We start from the raw sequence: 12,870 nt of genomic DNA, 5'->3' as shown, positions 1-12,870 counted from the left end.
CGTAGTTTTACAAAAAAACATAATGAAATTAATGCATTTAGAGAACATAAGAGCCATAATTGAAACATTACACATGTCATATGATCAACAAACGCACAATATTTGAAATTTCATCATTCATACTCATAGTTTCAAACTTTCAACTCTAAAACATATAATACCAAGATTTCTTCAATGCTAATTTTGTTGTTATATGGAGCCTAATTAGACTCAGTGGTTAAATTTTCCCTACTTCCATCAGTGCAGTTTCGCCCTATATTTTTTGACGGGGGTTTGGGGGCAGCGCCCTGTTGATGTGTATTTTGTACACGACCAAACATAGAATAAAATACCTAAAGGTACCTTATCCTCTCTTGAATAAAGTTCCCGACAGCTGAAGATCTCGCGAAAAGGATCAATCGGGATGACTTCAAGGTTCTTTGTTGTAGGATCTCTATGTGTGGATAAGCACCAGTGGTTGTTGTATATGTTGTTTCTTCAAGGGGCCTTACGTACTTTCAAAGAAAGCTTGTCCACGTTTTCTTTCCAAATGTAGGAACATGATTTTCCTAACACTTAACGGATTTTCAAAAAATGTCAAAAGATAAGGGTTTCTAAGAAGGGATACTTGAACTAATCCTAAGAATGACTCAATGAAGACTGGACTTGATAAGATTCTACCAATTTCAGTTTCGCCAAGAAATTACAACTCTACTGGAATTGATGCGATCTTCTAAGGGGATTCAATAGTTTTTCAAATCATCAAGGATATAGATACTATCATGGAGATACATATCAATACTTCCAAGAATGATTGGATTCTTAATCAATCTCAAGGTTTCTAGTTGACCACACAAGGCGTCCTTACAATCAATAAGAAGCTAGTGGTTTGGAATATGAATCTTATCAAAGATCAAGCACAACACTTTGTCCTTCAAACTTAGAACTTAAATGCTATTTCAACTGAGAGTGATTCAAGAAGATAAACAATCATGAAGATAGCCACAAGTATTGCAATAAAACACCATAACTTCAATATTTTATTGATCTCATAACCAAATGGACAACAATTGTTCAAAATTCTTTCTTCACTACTCAATCTTGCTACAACAATAACTTTCTAACTTTCTTCTCTCTAAGCTCTCTCTCTTTTTCTAACTTCTTTCTAACTTCTCTAACCTCTAAAATGAAATGAGTGAGGGTATATGTAGCATCCTCAAATACAATGAATGGCTCGGATCAAAAGAAGATCAACAACTGAGATTTTGACACCTAAATCCTAATTAGGGTTTGTTACAAAAAAGTCCCCATTTAGATAAACATCATTAATCCATAGCCAATAAAGAATTGGCACAAATATCGAGGAGACAGACCAATAGGAATTAAGCTGCCACATCATCCTATAACAACTTTTCATCTAGAACTTTGTTCCCTTTCCTATGCTCTTTCTTAGCATATTCAATGAATCTGGACACAATTCCTTCAATCTCAGCAATGGGAATCTCAGGAAGATTCTTCATTCGTTCTTCTAAGTGAAGGACTTGATCAAAAGCAGTGAGAAGAGTTGTCTCCCATCTAGGTTCAAGTTCTTTGGTCTTCTCAATCAGGAACATAGTAGTGTACATTTGATCTCGTTGCATATCTGTGATGATGTTCTCCTCTTTGCAAAAGATGACCTTGATTCTATCCTCCAACTCTTGGATGTCCACATCTGTCTCGATCTCGATCTGTCTGTCAAGAATGGTACACAACACCTCAAACACCTTATCTTGAATTGGATGAATGATACCTTCAACTCGACTGCATCTAGTGTTGATGTCTTCAAAAAGGACCTCTTTCATCTGGAGCAAAGCTGACCACTGTAGGAGGTTATGGGTTCCTCCATCCATTATCTTTTCTTGTGCCAGAATCCGTCTTGGTGTTTGTCTTATCACTTGTAAGACAGGAATGATAACATCTCTGGTGTGAGCGAATGCAGCTACAGTTATCATTAGATTATGGATAATCTCAAGGACCTGGATAGCTCGATGAACTGTCTTCATCATTTTTGTTGTAAATTCAACGGCTACCGTGTGGGATTTATCAATCCAAGAACTTATAAGTTGAACCAAGCTCTTCACCCTTTCTGCCTCACCTACTGATTCAAGAAGAAGTGCTTGTAAAGGAGATACTGCTGGATCCTGACGTCTCAAGGGCTGATTAAGGTGACTAAAATAGTTCCTCCAAGCACTGACCTCCCTTTCAAGCTTCTTATTCTTTTCCATTTCTTCTTTAAGTTTGTCTTTAAGTGCTTCAAATGAATCAGTTGCTTGTTCCATCGCTTGCTCAGAGGTAAGTGGACCAAGCTCAAATGTTTCTAAGTCATACTCTTCTGCAAGATCTCATCCTCATATTTGTCCACCACTGGTGTAGCTACCTGCACTTTCCTGGATCCTGTCTCATCTCTAATTACCTTAGACATCTTTGTGGCCTTCTTCTCCATTACCTCATGAGAATTTCCTATAAGGCTTTCCAAGTCAAACACATCTTCTTCCTCTTCAACCACAACTACCCTTGTCAGTCTCTCTTTCAGCCAATCAGGAATGGCAGATCTTGTTTCCCTTACTTGTATTTCTTTAGGTAGTGGCCTATCTTCCCGGAAAGGAGATGTTGCTTCATCATCATTCTTTTCTTCGTGTTGTTCATTAGCATCAACTTGGGGAGATTGACTTGATGAATGTTGAGGTGTCTGTCCTTTCTCTTGTTTATCATTCTGTACCATGGATTCCATAGACTCATCAACTTCATATACTATCTGCCTCTGATCTTCCCCTTGACTCGCCTCCTTTTTATACCTAGAAGATGTGCTTGGTGGGTGATTAGGATTTGTTTTTTGCTTCTTCTTGGAAGGTTCTTTCTTCTCAAGTCCTTGTTTCTTCTTTGAGCCTTTGGAATGAGAAGTATTCTCACTCACACTTGCTTCTCCTTCTTCTGGTCTTGCCTCCAAAGTAAATGTCATTGATACATTCTGCTCCTTCAACTTTTGATGCTGTACATCCACCCATTTGCGAGTGCAGGATAAAACGGGAGCCATCAAAGCTCTCAAGTCTAAAACCTCGGGTTCATTCCAATCTATCTTCACTTCTTTATCCTCTTTCTCATAGGACGACTGGAGGTATCTACCATTATCCTGGGCTTAATCAGCTACTCTATAAACTCTGCATTTCCTGATGAGATCTAAGGATAGCTTGGAATGCATCTTTCTTTTAACCTCTAAATCACCTGGGAGATTCATCCAAAAGTCCTCTACCTAAAACTCATGCTTGTACTTCCTACCGACTGTCTCCTCCATATAACCATGAGGGTCAAAGTTCTCTCGCGAGGCAAAGGATGTGAATGAGTATAAAGATAATTCCTTCTCTGCATCTTCTGTGGCTTTAGCATTAGGACACACCTCAACTGAGTTCCCTAGTATGATGGGCATGGGAATCCCATTTCCATGCTTGTGTCTGGATGCCTTCGCATAAGCTGCCCAACTGTCTAGTCACCTCAAGTAGCACTGTCCTGTCTGTTGGATATCTTGGTAACATGTAAGGAGGTGAAGGGCACCCATGAACTCTGATGTATGTGAACTTTTGAAACTGGATGAACCATGCGCCATACTTCTTCACAAGCTCTTGTGCATCCAGAGACAGTCGATTGCGAATTCCTCCTTGCAATATCCTAGTAATGTTCATCGTGAAGGTGTCATTGACTAACTTGTAGTCACTTCTAGGCAGATGATGCAGATGAACATAGGAATCACAAACCCTTATTTCTCCGGGTCCTCTTCCAATCACTCCTCTGTGAGGTAGCCCTGCATACTCGAAACTCTTGATCAAGGCATATATAACATATGAGCTCATGTGGAATGATTTGGTGGGTCTTAGCCTTCTCAACTGCACGTCCAGACAATTGCTAATGATTCTGGCCCAATGAAGCATTCCTTTTCCTTGGACTATCACTTGTATGAAGAAGAACATCCACTTTTTGAAGAAGGCGGCTTGAGAAGCACCTGTAACTCGATTGAGCAAAGTTATCAAGTCTCTGTATTCCTCCTGGAAGCCAATCCTATGTGGTGTATTGGGAATCTTGTTCAGGCGAGGCCGACTTTTGAGCAACCAATTCTTATTGATGAAGTTCAAACAAGACTCAGGATCATCTTCATAGATCGACCTAGCTCCTTCTAAGCTTTTGTAAATCATATCTTTATGGTTCGGAAGATGAAGAGCTTCGCTTATAGCTTCCTCTGAAAGGTAGGCTAAGATGTTCCCGTCTTTGGTTACGATCGTCCTTGATTGTGAGTCATAGTGGCGGGCACACTCGATCATCAACTCATGACACTTGACTGCGGGAGGGAAACCTGCCGCCTTGATGATGCCACTCTCGATTATCCTCCTTGCAACAGGTGATGGCTTGCCAATATAGGGGACCTCTCGAAACTTCTTCACATTGAAGTTTCCTAAGTTGGTGTCTCCGACATTATTCCACTTGGACACGATCCTCGTCTCCAATTCGTCGCTCCTCTGATCTTCCTTGATGAGAGCCTGTCGACTGGTAGATCCTCCGGCTTTGGGGGTCGTCATTTGATGCCTACACAAAAAATTTAAAATTAGTCTTTAAGCATCATACCTTAAAGTATAGAATTTAGGACCTTTCAAAGGGAATGATTCCAAAACATTAATTTGAACATGACATGACAACTCAAGAATTATGAATTTTCAAATTATGAATGAAAATCAGATTGCACAAGACTTAGATTTTCAAAGGATTGCTATGAGATCAAAATAAGTCTTGAATAGAAACTTCAAAAGGATTCTTCATACCTTCTCCTTGAATGCTTAACTATAAACCTTGGAAAATGGAAGAAAGAGGATCAGATTTTTGCTGGATAAAGATTGAATTTCTGGTCCTCCTTGGATGAATTATGTCTTGATTAACCTTCAAAAGAGCTTCACCCTCTCTAGCCTCCAACGCTTAGCAAAAATTCGCCTCCAATCTGCTGGGATTCGCTCCTCTAATCTGCTCCTCAAAATTCGCATAAGAAGAAATGAATGAATGATTTGAATTTTGAAACAATACTCCTTTATATAGGGCGCTCACCCTAATTAAGCATAAGGCCAACCTAGCAAATAAGCTTTAAAATAAGATAAAATCCAATAAAAAGGAGGTCGACTTGCTTGTAAAAGCCAATAAATGTGTTTTGAGCGCCCACTTTCATTGAAAATTTTAAAATTAATTTCAAGGCCTCCAAGGTGGATTAATTAATTCAATTATAAAGGCCTCAAATTATGTGAATTTGATCTAACCACCCCAGATGTCTTAATTTTGGCAAATTTGGAAAAAATTTGGGAATATTAAGTTTTGATTGAGGCTTAATAAAGTTTCCTGATGATTTCGCCTTGGACCCTTTGGAAGGGTCAGGAGCGATTTTTCAAATTAGGTCTTGAATACCTCATTCCTTGACTCCAAAATCTCTTGGAAGGTGAGTTCATGTGTGTCTTGACCTACTCTAGGTCTTTCATTTTGAATTTATATCATTTTTCATGAGGAAATTAGGTGAAAATGTGAATTTCGCCCTGGACCCTCTGGGAGGGTCAGGAGAGATTTTTTCATTTTAGGCCAAAATTCACCTTAGTTTGATCATTAAACTCCTCCGAAGCAATCTCCAGGGTTCATTTCCTTCCATCACTGGGTTAGCTCATCAAAAACTTTGAAGGAAATATTGCATTTTAGGGAATTTCGCTCTGGACCCTCTGGAAGGGTCAGGAGCGAAATTCTCTCCTGAGCTCAAAATTCTCATTTTTGTAAGTCCAAAACCTCACCAAGGCATTCCAAATGGCATCTTTTACTGTAGTTCAGGCTTAGTTTCACTTGAATTTTGGAGGAAAAGGTGTCTTTAGTGTTTTTCGCCCTGGACCCTCTGGAAGGGTTAGGAGCGATTTTTCTTGCTTAGGCTTACTCCTCCATCATTTTAACTCCAATCCACCTCACAAGGTTAGGCAATGATCCTCTTCATTCACTTCACACATGCTTGGTTTGTTATTGGAAGGCAAAATAGGTGTTTGAAGGATTTTCGCCCTAGACCCTTTGGAAGGGTCAGGAGCGATTTTCCTTCTCTAACCTAGAATCATCAAATTTTGAAACAAACACCTACTCACAAGTGGTCTCAAAGCCCTTTTCTAGCTTGGTTTAGCCTTGTCTTAGCACAAACTTGAAAGGAATGCACTGGTTTTGGATTTTTCGCTCTGAACCCTTTGGAAGGGTCAGGAGCGATTTTTAGGTTTTAGGGCAATTCCTTCATCCTTTCACCTTCAAATCATTTCCAAGTGATAGAACATCATGTCTTACTCTTCTTTGAGTCCTGAAAACCAAAATCTAATCTTGAACTGCAAGGAAAATAGGAGGATTTGGAAATTTCGCCTTGGACCCTCTGGAAGGGTCAGGAGCGAATTTCCCTCTTGGCTTCAAAATTTTCATTCTTAGCATTCCAATTCCACTTCAAGGCAATTCAAATGTCCTCTCACACCCATGTCCTAGCTTGGCCTTGCCCAAAATTTTGAAAAAACAATGTTTTCAAGGATTTTCACTCTGGACCCTTTGGAAGGGTCAGGAGCGAAAATCTTGTCTAGGCTCAATTCCTTCAATTTCAATGTTTCCTAGCAACTTGAAGTTACTCCTAAAAGACTTCTTCCATCCCAATTCACTTTAGTTTGCAATTGTCTTGTCACAAAATTTGGAAAAAAGATGGTTTTGGTGAAATTTCGCCCTGGACCCTCTAGAAGGGTCAGGAGCGAATTTCTTAATTTAGGCTTATTCCTCCATCATTTCAAGCTGAATTCACCTCAAAAGGCTAGAAAACACTTCTCCTCTCACATCCAACCCAAGTTTGATTTGATTCTGCAAGGGAAAAGGTGATTGAGGAATTTTCACCCTGGACCCTCTAGAAGGGTCAGGAGCGAAATTCTCCATTTGGGCAAAATCCTTCATTTTTCCAAGTCAAAACAACCTCAATAGGCAAAAGCAAGTTATTCTTGTTTCATTCATGCCAAAAACTTGACCTTCTTCATTGCAAAATAAGAGCCTTTTGGGAATTTCGCCCTGGACCCTTTGGAAGGTTCAAGAGCGAAATTTCCCTTTTTGTCCAAAGTTCTCCATTTTTTCATGCTTCCAAATCTCAAGGATGTCCAATCTTTCTCCCAAGATACCCTGCACATCACAATTTAGCCAAAGTTAGTGGGAAATAAGCTCAAATAAAATTTTCGCTCTGGACCCTCTGGAAGGGTCAGGAGCGAAATCTCCATTCCAGGCCAAATTGCTCAGTCTTCAAGTATTAAACCACCTCACAAGGCAAAGTTAGGTCCTTTTCCAAGCTAGGAACAAGTTTGCAATTCCATCTAAGGCAAGAGAGAGTTTTTAGGATGAAATTCACTCTGGACCCTCTAGAAGGGTCAAGAGCGAAAATCCTCTTTTAGGCATCATCTTGCTCTTCAAAAATCCATTAATTCCATCTCCGGGCAAAACATATCAATTCACCTCCAAACATGCCTTAGAAAGTATCACTTAGTCAAAAATGAGGAGAAAAAGAGCTTTACAATGATTTTCACCCTGGACCCTCTGGAAGGGTCAAGGGCGAAATTTCCCTTTCAGGCCAAGTCTTACCTTAATTTGCTTCATCCTCCATCAAACTTGATCAAACCTACTCCTTTTCTTCACTGACTCTGCTCAACTAACTCAGACAGGGAAACAAGCAGGACTCTGACAAGAAAACCCTCAATCTAGACCTATCCTGAGACCTATTCTCCCTGTTCCTTGATATAACCAACTTGACTCTCCTGAAAGGCATGCTTCGTTCTAGTAAACTTGAGGTTTCAGGCAGACGGCTAACAACTCCCCAAAATTAGGCTAGACTTAGCTTGAAAGAAACCCTAAAATGAGCTTCTAAAGATTAGCCCTAATCTAGCCAACCCAGGCAAACCACTCACTCACTCAAAACCCTAAAAGCAGAGAGAAAAACAAGCAAAGAGAAAACAAAACCTAAGGCAAAAAGAGGGGGTCCCCATTCTAATGGGGCGATGTGTGAAATGGTCACAACACACCCCCAAGTTGGGGTCAAGGGGCAGCGCCCCTTGCGCGCTCCCTGTTGTGATACAGGGCAGGGTCGAGGGGCAGCGCCCCGCGAGGCCAAAAATACTTTTATTATTTTATAAAGGCGTCGGGTGTTATTTTTCTATTGGCCCACGTCCAATTAGGGTTACCCCTTAACCCCCAAAAAAGTCAAAAAGGGGGGGAGTTACGCCAAATGAAGGAAAAAAAAAATCTCATTTTTAAAGCTTGCTTGATGGTTTTTCTGGGTCACGCGAGTCCATCTGAAAGACTCGCGAGTCCGTGCAAAAGACTCGCGCGAGTCCTTTCAAAAGGCTCATGAGTCTTTCAAATGGACTCGCCTCGCAAGTCCTTGGCGAGTCGACTCGTGGCTCCCATGGACTTGCGAGTCCGTGGCGAGTCCACAAGTTTTAAAACTATGATCTGGTCAAATGGTTTGGTTTGTATTCTTGATTAGGGCACTCCTCTATAATGTTGTGAAGTCCTATGATTTTTATGTGTTGAGTGAAGATTTTTTTGTGTATATGAGTAGTTGAGAATCGATTTATATTTTTTAAGTTGTCAAGTTTTCCAAATTTGAAAATTTGTGGTTTCCCAAATTTTGGGAATGCAAACTATAATCTAGAGTTTGACCATCAACAAGCATATCACAATAGGTGTTCCACAATGCTTATCGTGATCCTCCCCTTTGGAGTCAAGGCAGGTGTACTTTCATCTCTCTTGATCAACTCAAATGTGTTCTACATCTCCCGAGTTTTTAGAGAGTTATCAAGCTATAGAGACTTGTTGGCTACTAGAGCTCACTACTTTTGAGGGACTTTTGAAGTTCCTTAGCATTTGCTTTGTCTTTCTCCCATAGTCTTCCTCTCGCTTTTCTTTCTTTCAGCCATCTTTTTTTTAACTAATATGTAGTCCTTGCCACTTCAACAAGCTTATCACAATAGGTGTTCCATGATGCTTATCATGATCCTCCCCTCTGGAGTCAAGGCAGGTGTACTTTCATCTCTCTTCATCAACTCAATTATGTTCTACATCTCCCGAGTTTTTAGAGACTTATCAAGCTATAGAGACTTGTTGGCTACTAGAGCTCACTACTTATGAGGGACTTTTGAAGTTCCTTAGCATTTGCTTTGTCTTTCTCCCATAGTCTTCCTCTCGCTTTTCTTTCTTTCAGCCATCTTTTTTTTAACTAATATGTAGTCCTTGCCACTACAACTTGTGTTCTATCATCTTTTCAAGTTGATTATTTTAGATACTAATCTATCTTGGGCTTTGATTGTAGATGAAGTTGCCTCACCTCATAGGATGGATATTGGATATTAGTCTTGTCCCCAATGAGGTCTTTTGGGACCTTATGGATTGCAAAAACTTCTTGTTGTCGTAAGTCAATTGGAGAATGATCTCATTACCTTACTTTTAATTGTACACACAATCAGCCCAGAAATCTTCAATATATGGAACATGATTATAGTGTTTACCAATTCATTTCTCCATTATTCCTTTTCAATCGAAGGATAGTCTCTAGAGATTCACCTCTAAAGTAATATTTTAATGCATGCATACATATTGTGGTTTTCTAAATAACCAAAATGTGACCCAATATATTGCTTCAGTATTGGGGAAAGGGGATAATTTAATTAATGTGAAATTGGTAGGTATTGGGGCTTGGGAAACATGCATAGAAGGGGATGGGGTGTTTATAAGTGGCATTCCTAATCCTCTACATATTACATTACATAGGTCAATTAGAGGAAATACCATTCACTTTATTCATCTTGTGAGGTTCATGTAGTTGTCTTTTTCTACACCTCAATCTTGTATTGTGTTAGAGAGCCTACTTAATCCCAACTAGAATCTAGTTAACAAAGGAAACAATGGTCACACTAAGGTCGTGCAAGCACAATACATCCCTACCCAAGTTTCCTAAAATCAGTCATTAGACACCTTTTGTTAATGCTAGGATCCTAGCCAAAACAATCATTAGGTATCTCTTAAACTTTTGCGTTATGATTTAGATTAATATTATTGAAATATTTGTTAATAGAGGAATTCAGTGTTAGAGTTGGTGAGGCAAGTGTTCGGAGGTTGAGATGGTTAAGTGCTTTTAAATCAAAGCTTTCTGTAGGCTAATATTCTTGTGTGGGATCACAATCAAAACTGTTTGAGTCAGATATAGGTGTGGGTAGTGTCTTTGGATGATACGGTATAAATAATAAGGGAATATAAAAATGTAGCAAAAACTAGGTACATTGGATACTTTGTGAAAATAGCGAGGTATTTTATTTATATTAGTGTATTAGAGGGGATATCCAAAAACATAAATTTGAGAGATAAAGATAAAATCAAAGGTATGCCATTGGTTTATTAAGTGAATCCCTTGGAAGAGTAGTCTCTTCTCATATAACTGAAAGTTCAACATGGCTAATTCCTTGATGCCAAAACTCCATTAAATACACCTTATTATTGACATTCTTGGGAAATTTATATTAATGTGACTCAAAGCCTTGGACGAATGTGCAGTTGAATTAAGCAGATTGTATCAATGAATTTCCATTATTATGCCAAAGGCGTCTCTTTATTTGAAATGGATGAGCTAATATTTCAAATCAACGATTTATGTTCCCTGAGAGACGTGCAAGACAATTGAGATGAGAATAACCGTTGGATCATTTTTTTCATCGATTTTATTTTTCCTGTGGCAAAAACGTCGGAGGGAAACCAATCTCACATGCTCCCCTGAAAACCGCTGCCATCGCCTGCCTTTACCTATCGCACTGTTAATGTCAGATAGTACTTTTACGGTTTCATGTGCAGAAAAACGTGGGGATAGGAGAAAGGACCTAGTAGTTGTGCACCCTAACTTTGCACTTCTCAAAATCTTTCTTGGAAATTTCAAATCACTTCGATTTTTTTACAGCAGCTTACTTGGCAAGTCCCCTGCTTATAACTAAGATTTCAGGGCCACATCAGCATGCTTTTTGCCAAGGTGTCCAAAACAGCCCCCCAAAAAAGTGAGACCAATAGGCGTGCAAAAGAGACCCCAATAGTTGTGCAGCTGATATGGCATCACCTGATTGGTTACTTTTTACAATATTAGTACATTTCTTAACAACTATTGGTACATTTCCTAACAACTGTTGGTACATTTCCTAACAAAAATTGATATTTTTTGTTTCAAACAATAGGTTTTATTTGTTCAATTTTTGGAACAAAAGGTATCAACAACCCTCACAACAATTGGTACATGCTCAACTACTGGGTCCTTTCTCCTAGTAAATATATTTATTTTAAACCAAAACTTGATTATATTTGGGGGCTCACACATACCTATATGATTAATGACAAGTACTAATACTGGGCACAACGAACAATGAGTAAAGGGATGTCAACATATCAATGCTGCTTTTTGTCCTTGTGTGGGGTTTAGTTGAATTGTTTTTAAATTATTATATGTTTTTAATACACAGTTACACAGTTTTTATTATATTAGAAGAATTGTTTAATAATTAGAATACAATTTAAATATTTATAATTAATTACAATTGTAATAAGTACGAGTGGTTCCTAACCACTCGCAGAATATTTTGCCTTTGACCTCTTCTACAGTGCTGTTTTGTGTGCAGCCTATCTTTTATCATCTGCTCCTTGCATTATATTCTTAGCCGTATTATTTTAGTTTATTCATGAATTGCACTGCTCCTTTATACTTTCATTTATTCTCAATGAACTTTTTTAAATTTATAAGTAAATTAATTTCTTTTACCTATTTCTTTTCAATTCATATGAGTTTTCCAATTTTTAAAAACTTCTCTTTAATTTATAAATAATTTTCGTCTAAATTGATTAATTCTTCTTTTTGTTTGATTTTGTCCTTTTCAATGAATTAATGTATATAATATCATATTGAAAGATATTATAAATCAATTATACATCATATTTAAATTATACAATTAAATAATAAATGTGTTAAATATTTAATATATCTAATATAAAAATAGATAATTTTATAATAATATTATGATATTGCTATGTAAAATCATAATTTGATTTGCTATGAAAAATATCTTATTTATCAATATAATAATATTTTTAAAATACATTTAATAATTTACATTATATAAATTAAAATATATAATAATTATTTCATTATTTAAAAAAATTATATATTTCTAGTTATTTAAAAAAATATGGTGGCTATGTTTTAGTTTTAATTTATATTTATATCATTATAATAGGAGAATCTATAATATTGTTTTAGATTGCACATGAATAAATTATTTTTTTCTTTTACTAAATAAAGACATCAATATAAAATGTAAGGTTATTTTAAAGAATTTTTAGACATTATTTATTATTTTCTTAATATCTTAAATATATGTGATTATTTTCAATAATGGCCTAATGTTTATTAGAAAATAAAGAAAAAACAAATAACATATAACTTGTTCCTATAATGGGCCTAATAGAGTTAACTTGTGTTATATTAATGAAAGAAGACTAATGGAATATTTCAAGACATAGATGGTTCAAACTAAATTTGATGGAACTTTGAAAGGTGATTCAAGAATATCAAGAGAGGGATGTATAATCAAAGATGAGCAAGACACATTAGCAATGTCCACATTGAAGAAATTGGACGAAGTGACCAATAACAAAGTAGTGAAATTGATTTTGTAGAGGTTAAAATTGTTCTACCATTTTTTTATGATACCTTAGAATTTAAGAAATTCATCAAAGAAAGGTAGTCTCTGTCTCTGTCTCTGTCTC

The 12,870-nt window shown here is 37.4% G+C and overlaps 1 protein-coding gene across 3 annotated transcripts in view; it reads left to right on the top strand.

Annotated features, from left to right (window-relative positions):
• Positions 1–12,870, top strand: part of LOC131068570 (thiosulfate/3-mercaptopyruvate sulfurtransferase 2) — a 210,158-nt gene that overhangs the window by 133,359 nt on the left and 63,929 nt on the right. The gene's annotated exons all lie outside the window — the stretch shown is intronic.

Source organism: Cryptomeria japonica, chromosome 11, assembly GCF_030272615.1.
Source record: "Cryptomeria japonica chromosome 11, Sugi_1.0, whole genome shotgun sequence".
Taxonomy (NCBI): domain Eukaryota; kingdom Viridiplantae; phylum Streptophyta; class Pinopsida; order Cupressales; family Cupressaceae; genus Cryptomeria; species Cryptomeria japonica.
The sequence above is the reverse complement of the archived record's forward strand: the minus strand, read 5'-3'. Positions and strand labels throughout refer to the sequence as shown.